Source organism: Mustela putorius, unplaced genomic scaffold, assembly GCF_011764305.1.
Source record: "Mustela putorius furo isolate JIRA1106 unplaced genomic scaffold, ASM1176430v1.1 tig00003909_pilon_pilon_pilon, whole genome shotgun sequence".
Classification (NCBI taxonomy): Eukaryota; Metazoa; Chordata; class Mammalia; order Carnivora; family Mustelidae; genus Mustela; species Mustela putorius.
The window spans coordinates 37,166,993-37,183,064 of record NW_025422057.1 but is presented as its reverse complement, the minus strand read 5'-3'; the positions used below and the strand labels follow the sequence as shown (position 1 = coordinate 37,183,064).

Here is a 16,072-nt window from a genome sequence, read left to right as displayed (position 1 = left end):
AAAACTCAGAGGTATCTCTTTTAACTATTTTAAGTTCTTACTAGCCTGCTTGTTAGGGAAAAAAAAGACTAAAACTGAAATGCAGAGTCATAATCTTGTATTAATTATTAATAAATTATACATATTTGACTAGGTTCCAGGTAGTTTTGCTGTAAGCATATTTGCAACAAGCATTTTCACTGCATAGCTAATAGGCCATAAGGCAATCCTGTAGAAGACTAAAAAACAACTGGCTGACAGTTTGGTTTCACTGCTCCATCAATGCAGTACTCCTGTTTTTATATTATATAAATCTTAGCCCTCATAATAATCTATACAGTGGTAGAGTTTTGAACCCACATTTCCCATAGAACTTTGGAATGTTTATCAATGGACACCTGGTAATATGCCAAGAACAAACAATAGTGTAGAAGGCTTTCACAATACAATAGGAAGCTCAATTATAAATATATATTCTAGTATTTGGAAACTGATGCCTCTTTAATGAAAGAAACAACTTTCATGAAAAAAGAAAGTGCAATGCTGAACAAGGGCATGGATCAACAAGCAAAAAAAAAAAAAAAAGTACAACACTATGAGCAAAAGACTATGAACACAAGTACTTAGGTACAATCCACAAAATAAAATCAGTTATTTATATAATATTGCCATGAATCTACACACATTTTAATATAAGTATCTGTAATTTACAATAGTCTTAAATTTTGTTCATTTTTCATGTTTCATATGTCCTTTTTAATAAATGTCCCTTTTTTTTTTCATGATTTTGCTTTATGGACAATTAGCTATGCAGGTAAAATGCTTATGGCAAAGGTGCTAATTGCAAAAATATTGCATAACTATACTATACTCAAACTATTTTGAAATGAAACTTGAAAAAGAACTAACAGTATGTTAGTTCTAAGTATCTAAGTATCTAAGAGGTACTTAGTATCTAAGTTTTATTTTTTATTAATTTTTATTAATTAATTTTATTAATATTATACTTTATAGTTTTTTTTTCATTATATAGACAATATATTTTAAACTGTGAGATATGATCCATTTAATGGGTCACTAAATACAGGATTACTTTTCAATGAAAAAGACCAGGAAATATCAGTGTACACCACATATAATAAGTTTTGTATTGCAATTATATATATATGTATGAGATCTCTACATAAAACATATTTATAAGGGAGCTGTGGTCCAAAAATCCTGAAGAATCCTGGTTTATAAAGTATTTTTACATATTTTCTATGTCATCCTTTTAAAATGGATGTGGATATTAACTTCATTTTGGAAAGGAACAATAAGCTAAAAAAAATGAAAGGTGTAAGTAAGGTTCTATAACTATTGAGTGGGATTATTAAAGCTGAGTTTTTCATTTTCCCCTCCCTTAAGCAAAATACAGGTTTTGCAATACTTTACATGCTTATCTTACAGTTACATCTTTTACAGTTGAATATTACCCACTGAAACAAAAGAAAAGTTGCTGTAATTACTTTAGAATATAAGTGTTATTTGCATACCTCTGTGGTTGTTAAAAATAAAATGTATCAATTATAGTCTTTTTTTTAACAATACAATTTTTATGAAATTAATTGTAAACCACAAACACAAATTTTTTTTTTCAGGGAGGCAGACCATGCTTATTTTCTTTCCTGTCTGCCATCAATAGCAATTATAGTCTTATTTGTGTAGTTCTTGAAGGGAACTCTTTAGCCAAATCCTAGAAGGCTAGATTATAACAGTTCTAAATACATTAACATGTTGGAGAAAACATCAATTTTTCAGCTGTTACACCTTGACTGTCGTCATTCTATGTAATGTGTTCATATCATAAATAAGATTCATTTGTAACCCGGAGTTAATCTCAAGCAACTTTCTATGCACAAACAGCAAATAGTTAAGTAGTGTGAGGAGAGAATGAGATAATTGTGGAGATGGGAAAATGAGCTATTAAAGATATATAACACAAAATCATAGATCTCAGAGTTGAAAGAAACCCTAGGAGCCATTAATTTTTTTTAAAGATTTTATTTATTTGACAGACAGAGATCTCAAGTAGGCAGAGAGGCAGGTAGAGACAGGAGGAAGCAGGCTCCCTGCTGAGCAGAGAGCCCAATGTAGGTCTCGAACCCAGGACCCGGGACCATGACCTGAGCCAAAGGCAGATGCTTTAACCCACTGAGCCACCCAGGTGCCCTAGGAGCCATTAATTTTCTTACTCTTTAAGACAGACTAAACAGACTTCCTCTTATAGCCTAGATAGAACAATAGGACCAGATTTACCCTTGTACTTAAAACAATAAAAAAAAAATCAACCAATAAAATCCAGAATCCGCCCCTCCCAATATAAAACAATGGTTTTCAAGATACTGAACATTAGGTAATAAAGGACAGTGATCCTTGGTAGAAACAGGAAACAAATGACTGCCCAGCTTACTGCCTTAGTTTCTAGGCCATATCCCAGGGAGTCCCCTCCTAAGTAGAGCCTTGGTGACTTATTGAGTTGATGAGATGGAGCCAGCAGTCTGAGGAGATCAAAGCAGCTAGGTTGAAAGGGTACAGTACCAGAAGAGAGAGCCACATAGAGAGAGAGAACTCCAAAGATCTGAAGAGCATACCCTTTAGGTACTGAGCAGAGCACTGACAAGTGCAGGCATATAAAGAAACTAAAGCTTTAAAAAAAAAAATTAGAAGACACAGAACTCAGCATTCATACAGGGCCAGGAATAATGTGCATGTTCCCACCAGACAGATTGGAAAACCTCAAATTCATGGGGCATTGGGCATAGTACTCAAAAAGGTCTTGCCTCAGTAATGGGGAAAAAATTAACTCTAGACTAAACATGGCTCTGGTCTTGCCTAACAAAGATCTGAAAGGATCAAATTGTTTTCAAGTTAACTGCACAAGAAGCCTCAAAATATTTATAGGAATATAAAAATATCGAGCACCCAGCAAAATAAAATTCACAATGTCTGACATCTAAACAAAAATGATCAGGCATACAAAGAAAAATAAAAACAGAACCTATAATGAGAATCATCAATGACTGAAACTGATCTAGAGCTGATACAGATGCTAGAATTCATAGAAAAGGACAATAAAATTGTTATAAGTGTTTTTAAATAGATACTCATGTTAAAAAAACTAAGCAGAGACACAGATAACATAAAAAACTGAAATGAAAACTTCAGATGAAAACTTCAATGTCTGAGATGAAAAATACATTGAATGGAATTAATGTAGATAAGACATTTCAGAATAAAATATTAATGAATTGAAGATATTGCAATAGAAATTATGCAAAACAGAGAAGGAAAAAAGAATGAAAAACATGAATAGAGCATGTAGAAAGCTGTCTGACAGCTTCAAACAGTCTAATACATATGTAATTAGAGTCTCTAAAGAAGGGAGAGGGGACAAGGAGAAGTATTTAAAGACATAAGTCTGAAAACTTCCCAAATTTATGAAAAGAAGCTCAATGAATACCAAATACAAATGTCATAAAGAAAACTAAAATGAGGGGTGCCTGCATGGCTCAGTGGGTTAAAGCCTCTGCCTTCGGCTCATGTTGTGATCCCATGGTCCTGGGATCGAGCCCCGCATCAGGCCCTCTGCTTGGCAAGAAGCCTGCTTCCTCCTCTCTCTGCCTGCTTCTCTGCCTACTTGTGATCTCTGTCAAATAAATAAATAAAATCTTAAAAAAAAACCCAAAACTAAAATGAGGCACATGATAATTGAATTGCTCAAATCCTAAAATAAATAGAAAATCCTGAAAGTGGCAAGAAAAACACATATCACATATAAGAAACAAAGACAGGGGAGCAATGTCTTTAAAGAACTGAAAGGAGGGACGCCTAGGTGGCTCAGTGGGTTAAGCCTCTGCCTTCAGCTCAGGTCATGATCTCAGGGTCCTGGGATCGAGTCCTGCATTGGGCTCTCTGCTTGGCGGGAAGTCGGCTTCCTCCCCCGCCCCTCTCTGCCTGCCTCTCTGACTACCTGTGATCTCTCTCTGTCAAATAAATACATAAAATCTAAAAAAAAAAAAAGAACTGAAAGGAAAAATATGTCAACCTAGAATTCTATATGCAGAAAAGGTATCTGTCAAGAACAAAGGCAAGGGGCACCTTGGTGGCTTAGTTGTTAAGTTTCTGCCTTCAGCTCAGGTCACGATCCCAGGGTCCTGGGATCAAGCCCCACATTGGGCTGCCTGCTCAGCAGGGTGCCTACTGCTCCCTCTCCCACTCCCCCTGCTTGTGGTCTCTCCCTCTCTTTGTCAAATAAATAAATAAAATCTTAAAAAAAAAAAAAAAGAACAAGGCAAAATAATTTTGGGGGCATTGGGTGGCTTGGTTGGTTAAGTGTCAGACTCTTGATTTTGGCTCAGATAATGATCTTGGGGTTATGGGACAGAGCCCCATATTGGGATCTGTGCTCAGCAGGGAGTCTGCTTGAGATTTTCTTTCTCTCTTTCTCCCTCTGACCGCCCTCTCCCCACAAATGTACACATGCGCACTCAAGTAAATAAATAAATCTTAAAAGGAAAATAATTCTTTAGACTTTAAGAAGCTAAAAGAATTCATCACCATCAGACCTGCACTGTAAATTCCTTAGGCAGAAGTAAAATGATACCAGATGGAAACAGGAATCTACAAAAAGCAATGAAGAAACCAGAAATGTTAACAATATGGATAATGATAAATTTTCAAATTATTTAAATCCCTTTCAACTGGAGACACAAACCACTGAAAGTGACTCAAGACAGAACAGTAAATATGAGTAGACCTATGTTGACACTAAATAATCAAAAACTACCCACAAAAACAATCCAGGCCCACATGTGTTCACTAGTGGATTCTACCAAGCATTCATAAGAATTAAAACCAATTCTTCACAAACTCTTTCAAAAATAGATACACATCCCAACTCATTCTGAGACCCGTATTTTATCGAAACCAGATAAAGACACTGAAACTACAGACGAATATTCCTTAATGATACAGACATAAAAATCCTCAACAAAATATTAGTACAATGAATCCATCAACATATAAAAAAAGTATAATACAACATGGCCAAGTGAGATTTATCCAAGAAATGCAAGATTGGCGTACCATCTAAAAATCAATTAATTTGGGGTGCCTGGGTGGTTCAGTTGGTTAAGTGTCCGACTTCAGCTCAGGCTGAAATCTCAAAGACCTGGGATAGAGACCCACATTGGGCTCCACACTCAGTGGGAGTCTATTTATCCCTGTCCTTCTCCCTCTGCCCCTCCTCCCACATGTGCCCCCCAATAACTAACTAAATACACATAAATAAAAATAGTGCGGTACTCGTATAGGAATAGACACACAGATCAATAGAATTTAGGGTCCAGAAATAAGTCTTCACATTAAATCAACTGATTTCCACAAGGTAGAAAGGTAATCCAATGGAGAATGAATAGTCTTTTCAATAAATGGTGCTAGGACAACCAGATATTCACATGCAAAAGAATGAAACTGGAATCCTACCTTACCCTGTATTAAAAAATTAACTCAAAGTGGGTCAAAGATCTAAATGTAAGAGTTAAAAATATAAAGCTCTAAGAAAACATAAGTGTAAATCTCTGTAGTTTTCAATTGGGCAATGATTTGTTAGATATGACACCAGAAGACCAAAGACAAGATAAATAAATTGGACTTCATTAAAATTAAAAACTTCAGTCCTACAAAGGATATCCTCAGTAAAGTAAAAAGACAACTATAGAATGGGGAAAAATATTTGTAAATCATCTGTCTGATAGGGACCTGTGTCTAGAATATATAAAGAACGCTTACAACTCAATATTTAAAAGGATAAATAACCCAATGGGCAAAAGATCTGATTAGAAATTTCTCTAAAAAATTAAGAATGGCCTGTAAGCACATGCAAGATGGCTCAATATCGATAGCCAATAGAGAAACGCAAATCAAAACTACAAGAAGGTACTACACATTCACTAGGATATAATTCAAAATGGATCACAGATCTAAATGAAAAACCTAAAACTATGAAAATAGAAGCAAGCACAGGAGAAAATCTTTGTGACCTTAAGTCAGGCAAAGACTTCTTTGATGTAACAGTAACACCCTAACTGATAAACTGGACTTCATTAAAATTTGTTAACTTGTAGTCTTTGAAATACACTTTTAAGAGAATGAATAGGTAAGTTACAGACCAGGAGAAAATAGGTGCAAAGCATATATCTCATAAAGGACTTGTATTCAGACTAAGCTTGGCAAACTGTTTGAACAAACACTTCAAATATGCACATGAAAAAATGTTCAACACCATCAAACCACAATGAGATACCATTACATAGAATGGCTAATTTTAGAATGGTTAATATTAAAAAGTGGGTGTGTTGGTGACAATGTGGAAGAACCAGAACTTTCATATACTGCTGGTGGTAATGTAAAATGGTTTTTAGTTTCCTAATAGGTCAAACATAAGCCTATCATGATTCAATTATTTCAATCCTAGATATTTATCTGAGAGAAATGAAGCATATGTCCATACAAAGACTTGTACACAAATGCTCATAGTAGCTTTAGATGTAACAGCCAAAAACTAGAAACAACACAAATGTTTATCAACAAGTGAATGGATAAATAAACCGTAGTACAGCCATACTGATATATGCATTATCCTGGGTGGATCTCAGTAATTATTCTCAGTGAAAGAAATTCAACAACAGAAGAGTACATATTGTATAATTCTATTTATATAAAGTTCTAGAAAATATAAGGTAACTTGTAGTGACAGAAAGCAGATAGAGTCAGTGGTTGCCTGGGACCAGGTGGGAGTCAGGGAACTGGTAAAAGGAAGCAATTATAAAAGGGCACAAGGAAACTTTTGGGAGTGATAGATACGGTTTATTATTTTGACTGTGGTGATGATTGCACAGATGTATACATATGTTCAAATTATCAAATTATATATTTTAAATACGTATAGCATATATATGTCAGTTATACCTCAATGAAGCCATTAAAAAAATAAAACCAAATCAGACTTAGTTTTAGTAGTAGCACTGAAGAAGCATTTTTAAGAAAACTCCATTTTGTTCATTAAAAAGATGAGCATGAAGACTTGCTGACTCCAAGTTTGAACTTAAAAAACAATATAAGAGGGGCACCTGATTGGCTAAGTTGGTGGAGCATATGACTCTTGGTCTTGGGGTTATGAGTTTGAGCCCTATGTTGGGTGTAAAGATTACTTAAAAACAAAAAACAAAAACAAAATCAGCAACACCCACTCTTAAAAAAGCAGAACTCCTATTACTTTGAAGGTCTCACATCTTTTCTATTTGCCTTGTGATTTTGAGACAACAGAAGAGTGCTAAACACAGTTCATCCTATGATGTTGATCACTACATAACAATATGACCTTTAAGCAGTTTCGACTCAATCTTTTTTTTTTTTTTAAGATTTTATTTATTTATTTGACAGAGATCACAAGTAGGCAGAGAGGCAGGCAGAGAGAGAGGAAGGGAAGCAGGCTCCCTGCTGAGCAGGAGCCCTATGTGGGGCTCGATGTGGGGCTCGATCCCAGGGTTCTGGGATCATGACCTGAGCCAAAGGCAGAGGCTTTAACCCACTGAGCCACCCAGGCACCCCCTACTCAATCTTTTGATTCTCTAATATTACAGTACTACTTATACATATTTCATACATCGTTTCCATGGCACTTATACTGCAGTGTGCCAAAATAACTTATGTAGTAAGAGTAACTTACTGCCTTTTGCAAAATACAATCCATTTGAATCTATTTACTTTAAAAGTTCTATTCTGTATAATCTTCCTAAATTTCTGCACAGTTTCTTACTATAGTTTTCAAAAACTAAATTTGTAATTTTTAGTTCACTTTTTACACAATGAAAACAAAGTTACAAAATTATTTGGGAAACAGAAGCACCAACAGGAAAAACAAAACCTAAAACTTTATGAAATATCAGTATTTATAAGGAAAGGAATTAGAACCATTTATTTCTTGAGCAATTGATGAGTTACAATGATAAATGGATTTTTAAAATATGTCATTGAATAAATGGTTTGTAAGTATTTAGAAATAAAAGTACTGGTCACCAGAAGGTAGTACTCATTAAAAAATATTTGAATACCTAGTGTGTTAGGTATTGCAATGGACTGAATGTTCCTCCCCCAATCCCCATTCATATGTTGAAATCCTAATCCCAATGTGATAATATTAGGGGATGAGGCTTTTGGGAGGCCTCCTTAATAGGATCAGTGCTCTTATGAAAGATATCCCAGAGAACAACATAGCCCTCTTTCTGCCAGAAAGTTGACAGTCCCAGAAAAGGCCCTCATCAGAACTCAACTATGCTGGTGCCTGATCTCAGACTAAGGGAAATAAGTTTCTCTTGTTCATAAGTCAGTCTGTGGTACTATGTTATGGCTGTCGAAATTAACTAAGATAGACACTGTGTTAGGGGCGCCTGGGTGGCTCAGTGGGTTAAGCCGCTGCCTTCGGCTCAGGTCATGATCTCAGGGTCCTGGGATCAAGCCCCGCATCGGGCTCTCTGCTCAGCAGGGAGCCTGCTTCCTCCTCTCTCTCTGCTTGCCTCTCTGCCTGTTTGTGATCTCTCTCTGTCAAATAAATAAATAAAATCTTAAAAAAAAAAAAAAAAGATAGACACTGTGTTGGGTGCTAAGAACAAGTAATACCAGATCATTTTGAGAAGTGTTTCTGGGTTAAACTATATTCAAGGTACTCAGATTTCAGCAAAACAAATGACAGAAATATTCATGCTATCAATACAGGCAAAAATGTGTCAAGAGCAGCCTGTGGCACAGGAAAAGCAACTAAAAAAGTCAAGTATAATAGCTGTGTAATCTTGGGCACAATACTTAAACCTATCTGGCCTTCATCTATAAAATGAGATAATTTGTCTGGATGGCCAAGATTTCTTCCAAGATGTTCCAATTCCTTTCATTAAAGATAAACTAAAAATAGACACAAACACTTTTTGGAGGACAAATTTGATGTTATGCACACGCTTTTTAATCCAGCAATTCACAATTCCATTTTTAAGATTTTAAGACTCTATACTATGGAAATACTCATACTAGTATACAGTCACATGCAGATGTTTACTACTGCTATATGTAACAGCAAGAGAAAAGCAATTTAAAGTCTATCAATAGGAAGATGAAGTAAACTGCAGACAGTCATATAATATTCATAAAGAATAAGGTAGACCCAGACGTGTTGACATAGATAACACCTATAAAATGGTATTAACAGATTATAAACATTTCTCTTAGTTTGTCTTATCCATATAATTGGCTAAATTCATATATTCCCTCTACCACTTTCTAATTCTTCATTATAGGTAAGTTTTTAAAATCTCTATAAGCTTCAGGGCGCCTGGGTGGCTCAGTGGGTTAAAGCCTCTGCCCTCGGCTCAGGTCATGACCCCAGGGTCCTGGGATGGAGCCTGGCATCGGCTCTCTGCTCAGCGGGGAGCCTGCTTCCTTCTCTCTCTCTGCCTGCCTCTCTGCCTACTTGTGGTCTCTGTCTGTCAAATAAATAAATAAAATCCTTAAAAATATATATAAGCTTCAGTTTTCTCATCTGTTGAGCGAGAATAATTATAAAACCAACATTTCAATTATATTATAACAATTATAACAATTAGTCAAGTAAAACATGACAAGCATTAAGGGCTCAGTAAGTGTTAGGTGTTACTTCACTTATGTAAAGTTTTGTTTTGTTGTTGTTAATGGAGTCAAATGGTCTCTTCCTGAATGACTTCTCCATTTCAGCTTTATTGGAAATAATCCTAATATAAAACTTATTTTCTCAAATAGTCAATTCTTACCAGTTATTTAATAATCCATGTTCTTGTCACTAATTGGAAATCCCACCTTTACCATAAGCAAAATTCCTATACATGTGGAAGAGATCTATTTCTGGCTCTAAATCAGGGCAAACATTTCATTTTCAAACATTTCAAGTAAACGGCCATGTAGTAAATATCATAACCATCAACCCTGCCTTGGAGCACAAAAGCAGCCACAGAAATCTGTAAATGAGTGAGCATAGCTATATTCCAATGGATATTGAAATTTGAACTACCTATAATTAATGACACAAAGTATTATTCTTCTTTTACTGTTTTGTTTTGAAGCACTTAAAAGTATAAAAGCCACTCTTGGGTCACAGATCATACTAAAATAGGTGAACAGCCACATTTGGCAACTTGTGCTCTGAATCTTTACATTTTTGTATACTCTTACAATTTTGCCCCTACCTTTTTCTTTTTTTAAAGATTTATTTATTTATTTTAGAGAGAATGAGAGAGTGGGCAAGTGCTGGGAGGGGCAGAGAGAGAGGGAAACTCCAGCAAACAGACTCCTCACTGAGCTTGGAGCCCAACACAGGGCTTGATCTCACACCCCAAGATCCTGACCTGAACTGAAACCAAGAGTCAGATGCTTAACTGACCATGCCACCCAGGGCCCCTATTTTGCCTCCACTTTGAATGACAGGTTGGTTAGGGATGTTTCTTAGTTCAAAAGATGTCTCGTAAGCACTTTTTAAATAATGTTCCACTGCTATTTAACATTCTATGTTCAAGATTAGAAGACTAAGTGCACATCTGATTTCCACTCCTTATAGGTAACCATATGTTTCTCTTTGGAAACTTATGTGACTGTTTATTAATTTACCCATGAGGTTAATAAATTTCATTGGAATGTATCTACTGTGTCTATCAATACTCTTTTAAGACTCTCTGTATGGGGGCGCCTGGGTGGCTCAGTGGGTTAGGCCGCTGCCTTCGGCTCGGGTCATGATCTCAGGGTTCTGGGATCGAGTCCCGCATCGGGCTCTCTGCTCAGCAGGGAGCCTGCTTCCTTCTCTCTCTCTCTGCCTGCCTCTCAGTGTACTTGTAATTTCTCTCTGTCAAATAAATAAATAAAATCTTTAAAAAAAAAAAAGACTCTGTATGAATGAACTAGACAGTCCATTCATAAACTCAGATAATTCTTAGAGAAATGTCCTGTTGCTTTCCTTTCTTCTTTTGACATTCTACCCTAAGGTGAGAAAGGGAAATCAGGCATCTACTGTGAGTTGCAAGGGGAAGAGAATGGGGAATAGAAGCTGTTAGCTGGCCAGAAACTCTTGACTTGTGTCACATCTTTCTATAAGCTTGCTGAAAAGGTATACTTACTGATCATTCCCACTACACAGATGAAATGGAGACCAGAGAGGGAAGGGCTGATTTTTGGCCAACACTTTGTCTCCTGATACATCTTTCTGTTTGGCTCTGGATGCCCAAGATTCAGCTTGGATACTCCTACCCTCATGATCTGCAGTTATTTCTCCTCTTCTAATTTCTATTTCTTCTTGGAACTGCTATGAGATGTTCATTGATTCTTCTGGATCTATTTTCCATGTCATAACTATTTTTTCCTATTTCTACTTTTTAATATTCAAGAACTAATTATTTTCAAGGCAGCCTATATATGTTAAATAGGTATGATGCCCTCCCAAACCTGAGCATACTAATATTAATTTTAAAGTTTTCTTCTATTCCTTACATCAACTCCATTGCTTCAGATCCAGTTCTACATATCTCTTACACGCTACTAATTTCTGTTGTTTATCCCCATTATAAAGGTATCAGCATCTCATTATACATGGTAATCACTGTACTCCTGCAGTAAATTCACATTTGTAACTAACCCTATAATTCAATTTTATACTTACACCCAGACTTGTATAGTATGACAACAACAAGATAATTTTTTAACTTGCAAACCCATGATTTTCTATCCATTTTTTAGTCACATCATTTTGGTGTTTCATTTCCCTTAACAACCACCAACTTGAGTAACACAGTTATTATCTAAGTGTTATGCAATAAGCTTCAGGGACAGATCGTCACCAGCTCTAACAGACTTATCTAACAGTTAAACAAGTAATCAGAGGCTGGTAGAAGATTGTCACAGATGTGCAACTAAAGAAATAAATAATAATACAGTAATGAATCGCTTAAGTCTTGAACTCAAAATAGTTTTGCTTTTTACCAATCTTTAATGTTACAGAAGTTAAAATAACAAATTCTACTGAAAAAGAAAGACTCCATGTTGGTTAAAACAATTTTCTGCCCACCTTATGATAGTTATTCCATAGCTGACAGAAATGCACACAGGTGTTCACCAAGAACATTTATAAGAATGTTCATAGTATTCTTCAAAATATGTAATAACAGAAACTGAAAACACAAATATCCATCAACAAAAGAATAGCCATGTAGTCATACCAATGGCATATTAACCATCAATAAAAGTTAATGAACCATTGATACATGAAACATCATGGTAACTCTCACAAGCAATGTGCTAAGCATTTTGCATGATTCCATTAACACCAAGCGCAAAACAGACAAAACTAAGATGATGACGGAAATCATAACACTGATTGGGGGCAGGAGTAAAACTTGGAAGAAACAGTAAATCTCCTGGGATGATGGAAATGTTCTGTAAATATAATTTGTTGGTCTAGCTTGTGGTAACACAAGTTAATAAATATATAAAAATCCATTCAGTTGTATAATTAAGATTTATGTACCTGATGACTTCACATGTATTTTATACCTCAATAGAAAAGTTAAGAAAAAATGTAATTTCCAAGCTGTCAATATTCAATAAATATTGTAGTCAACCATATTCAGTCATAAATATTGGAAACCCCAAATCCTTTTTATATTCTTTTAGCTGTAAGATGATTTTAAACAAATGGTATCAGAAAAATAATACAAAATGAAGGTTAGCATTCTGAGTCATGATACTTGATTTCCCATGTCTAAATTTGGGAGCACTGTGTTTTGTTTTGTTAAGATTTTTATTTTTATTTATTTGACACAGAGAGAGAGAGAGAGACAGCGTGACAGGTAACACAATCAGGGGGAGAGGGAGAAGCATGCTCCGGGCTGAGCAGGGAGACAAGATGCGGGGCTCGATCCCAGGACCCTGGGACCTGAGCCAAAGGCAGATGCTTAAGGACTGAGCCACCAGGCGCCCTGGAAGCACTGTTTTAATACATTTAAAGACAACATTAATTGCACCAGAAATAAAGACCCAGCTCCTGAGAACCTTCAATGAGGTTAAATGTCCAGACGCTGCATATAAATCTCAAGAACAGGCTGAAGGATAAGAGCTTAAGATTTATAATTAAATTTTCATTCTGCAAATAATGTCATCACCAATAAAAGCATCAGTATTGCGTTTACAAATGATTCCTCCGCCCACTGTTCAGAAACAGCGCAATTTTGTAGATGAAGACTGAAAATGCAAGAAGCTCCCGGTCCTGTAGTCTCCTCGGCCCCACTAATTCCTACACAGATGTGCGTCTTTAAAGGCGTCTGGTTTCTGGCAGATAGAGCGAGGGGCTGCTGTCAAGAGACTACTACATTAACGCCATAAAGAGGTAACAGCTGACTACAAAGTTTATGCACTGAGAGAAGCACAGAGAGTGGTGAGTTAGATTTAAAAAAAAAAAAAAAAAAGTGATAAAAATAAAACACACCCAAACCAACGGTCCTCTGACAGCATCGTTCTCAAAAGAGAACTCAAACCGCTCCGAAAAAACTGTGACTTTTCCTGACAGAGCAGCGGCCTCCCGAGGGCTTGTCCGGGAGGCGACCCCATTGGGATAGGGTCCCCCAGCGGGCTCGTCAGTAAAGCCACCCGACCCGGACAAGGACCCACAGCCCTCCGCCCGCGCCCCGACTGCCCCGGCCCGAGCCGCCAGAGCCACTGGCAGGCGAGGCCGGGTGGGGCCGGGTACTCACCGCGCTCACCAGTCCGCACAAGGCCACCGCCGCCCTGCCACCTCCTCCCCGGCCGCGGGCATACCCCGGCGGCGCCCGGCGCACAGGGCTTATCACCGCCTCACAGCCCACCACACGCGGCCGCGCAGACGACCGCCACTTCCGGCGCGCGTGAGGAAATGAGGCTGCCGCCGCGGCGCGCGCCTGCCCCGCCCCGCCCACACCCAAACCCCGGCAGCCCCGCCCTAGCCCCGCCCACTTTCTCGCCCGCGCCCCTTGTCAGGCTTGGGAAGCTCAGTAACTGACATACAGTAACGACTAATCGATTATCTGTTTAGAATATGTGTGTGTGTAGTTCCAAAAACGATTTAGAGCGACCGGCAGAGTGCCCCAGGCAGAAAATCGTTCCCGCAGGAACAAGAGTCTGCAGGGAGAGGAGTACCAGCTCCAGTGGACCGCTGACTGCGAGAGGGAGGGACTCAGCCGAGGATGGCAGCGCCATTCTGCTCGCGACCTCTGTCCTGGGAGCCCGAAGGGGCGAAGAGTGCCTTCGTGGGCACTGAGCTAAGGACTGACAGATCGACAGAGATGTCCCAGCATCCTCGAGGGTGCTGGGCTGCGCTTGATGTCCCCAGCGAGGAAGTCCTGAGTTGCCACTGGACCTTTAGCCATTTCCATTACTTTGGACGTGGGTGGGTTTCCTTATATGTGAAACGAGGGAGACATTGTGGAAGATGGCTTGAGAGCTAAGACTGTATGATCTTAGTGAGTGGAAAAAAAGAAAGCCCTCCCCAATATCCCTTCCACTCAACTGCTTATTTCAGAGCATCCCCCAAGGACGCTGCCTTGAAGAGTGATAGCCTGTGCATGGGGAGAGATATCAGGCAGCACCAGCCCCTGCTTGTGTCTGGGCAGGACACGGAGGTGGTTAAGAGTGGCTGTGGGGTCTGCCTCCCACCATGCTCTGCTTTCCTTAGTGGCTACCCTGGCAGGTGACCACACTTAGCCTCTCTTAGCCTGTTTCCTCAGCTGTGTTGTAGGGACAGTAATGATAGCATATGCTTCCTAAGGGTGTTGTGAGCGTTAAATGCAATTTTGTGTTTGATGCGTTTGGCACACTGCCTGGCAGGTGGCAGGCAGTTGAAGCTCACTGTCACCATTAAGTACATTAGTTAGAGCAGAAGACGGGTGACTATGGGATGCATCCCATAGAAGTGGCATTCCTAGAAGGGAAGATTTGCTCCCAATCACAGCTGTCTTCATTGTGTGATGGTTATTGGGATGTCTTTAATACAGATGTTCTCCTCCCATACGTCTTGTGGGAAGTCCCATTGCTAAGAGAGTAGATAGCCTACTTCTAAGCCAGGCTTGCTGGATGTCCAGCCTCTTCCTAATATCAAGGTGTCATTCCACTCTCATGTCATTTCTGAGCAACTGTAAGCATTTATAGTTTTAACACTCTTTCCCTCAACCTGGCCCAAGAGTAAATAATTCATCTAGTCATAGATTCCATGGGTCTGGGACCTTGTGAAGATATGGACCATGTCTTTTTCATCTACCACTACTCGGCACGTAAGAAACATTCAATAAATGTGAATTGAATTGGTTAAAATAAGAATACACAAGTATCTCTCCTTTATCCAGAATCTCAGACCCCTCAAGAGGATGGCATGAATGATTAAGCTTTCTGTACAGATGCCTGATTATGCTCTGGTAAGGCAGTCAGCCTTGTGTGAGTCTACTTAGCATAAATTCTCTAAAGTTTAAGACTGCCATGGGTGTTTTTGTTCTGTGAACCTGAGGATCCAGCTTGGGAGTATAAATGCAAATGTAAATTCTCGTGGGAGAATTAGGGAGTGGGTACAGAGCACAGTATTGGTGAATTTAAGAGGATAAGACAGAAGTACTTTAAATATTTAAGGGGTTACTGCAAGTAAATATAAATGGAAGTCCATTGAACTGTCATGGGATTATGTTCCCAGGCTGGCAGCTTTGAAGCCCTCCATCCCACTCTAAGTTACTACATATTATTAGTTAAGACATTGTAATCAACCTGTGCCTGACATTCCTGCTGATGGACCTTAGGAGTCTACAGAAAAAGGGGTATGTGGATCTCGTCCTCCAGTTTCATATCCAATAACGGCAAATGCTTAGGCTTTTTTCTTTTTCTGCTGCCGCTACAGACTTTAAATTGGATGAGACTATCTGCTCTCCTAGGGCAGGGACATGGCTTCTCCTTTTCTCTCAAGGACCCCTAA

The 16,072-nt window shown here is 38.3% G+C and overlaps 1 protein-coding gene across 8 annotated transcripts in view; it reads right to left on the bottom strand.

The window, feature by feature from the left end:
• CSGALNACT2 (chondroitin sulfate N-acetylgalactosaminyltransferase 2) overlaps positions 1 to 14,009 on the bottom strand; it is a 44,087-nt gene extending 30,078 nt beyond the window's left edge. For 4 of the 8 annotated variants that reach the window (XR_006603124.1, XM_004749702.3, XM_045068479.1 and 1 more), the window contains exon 1: positions 13,836 to 14,007. The gene's annotated coding sequence lies outside the window, so the exon portion shown is untranslated. Of the gene's footprint in view, positions 1 to 13,835 lie in introns of all 8 variants that reach the window. The other 4 variants (XM_004749704.3, XM_045068480.1, XM_045068481.1 and 1 more) reach the window with 2 other exon arrangements.
• Between the last annotated feature and the right edge of the window lie 2,063 nt (positions 14,010 to 16,072).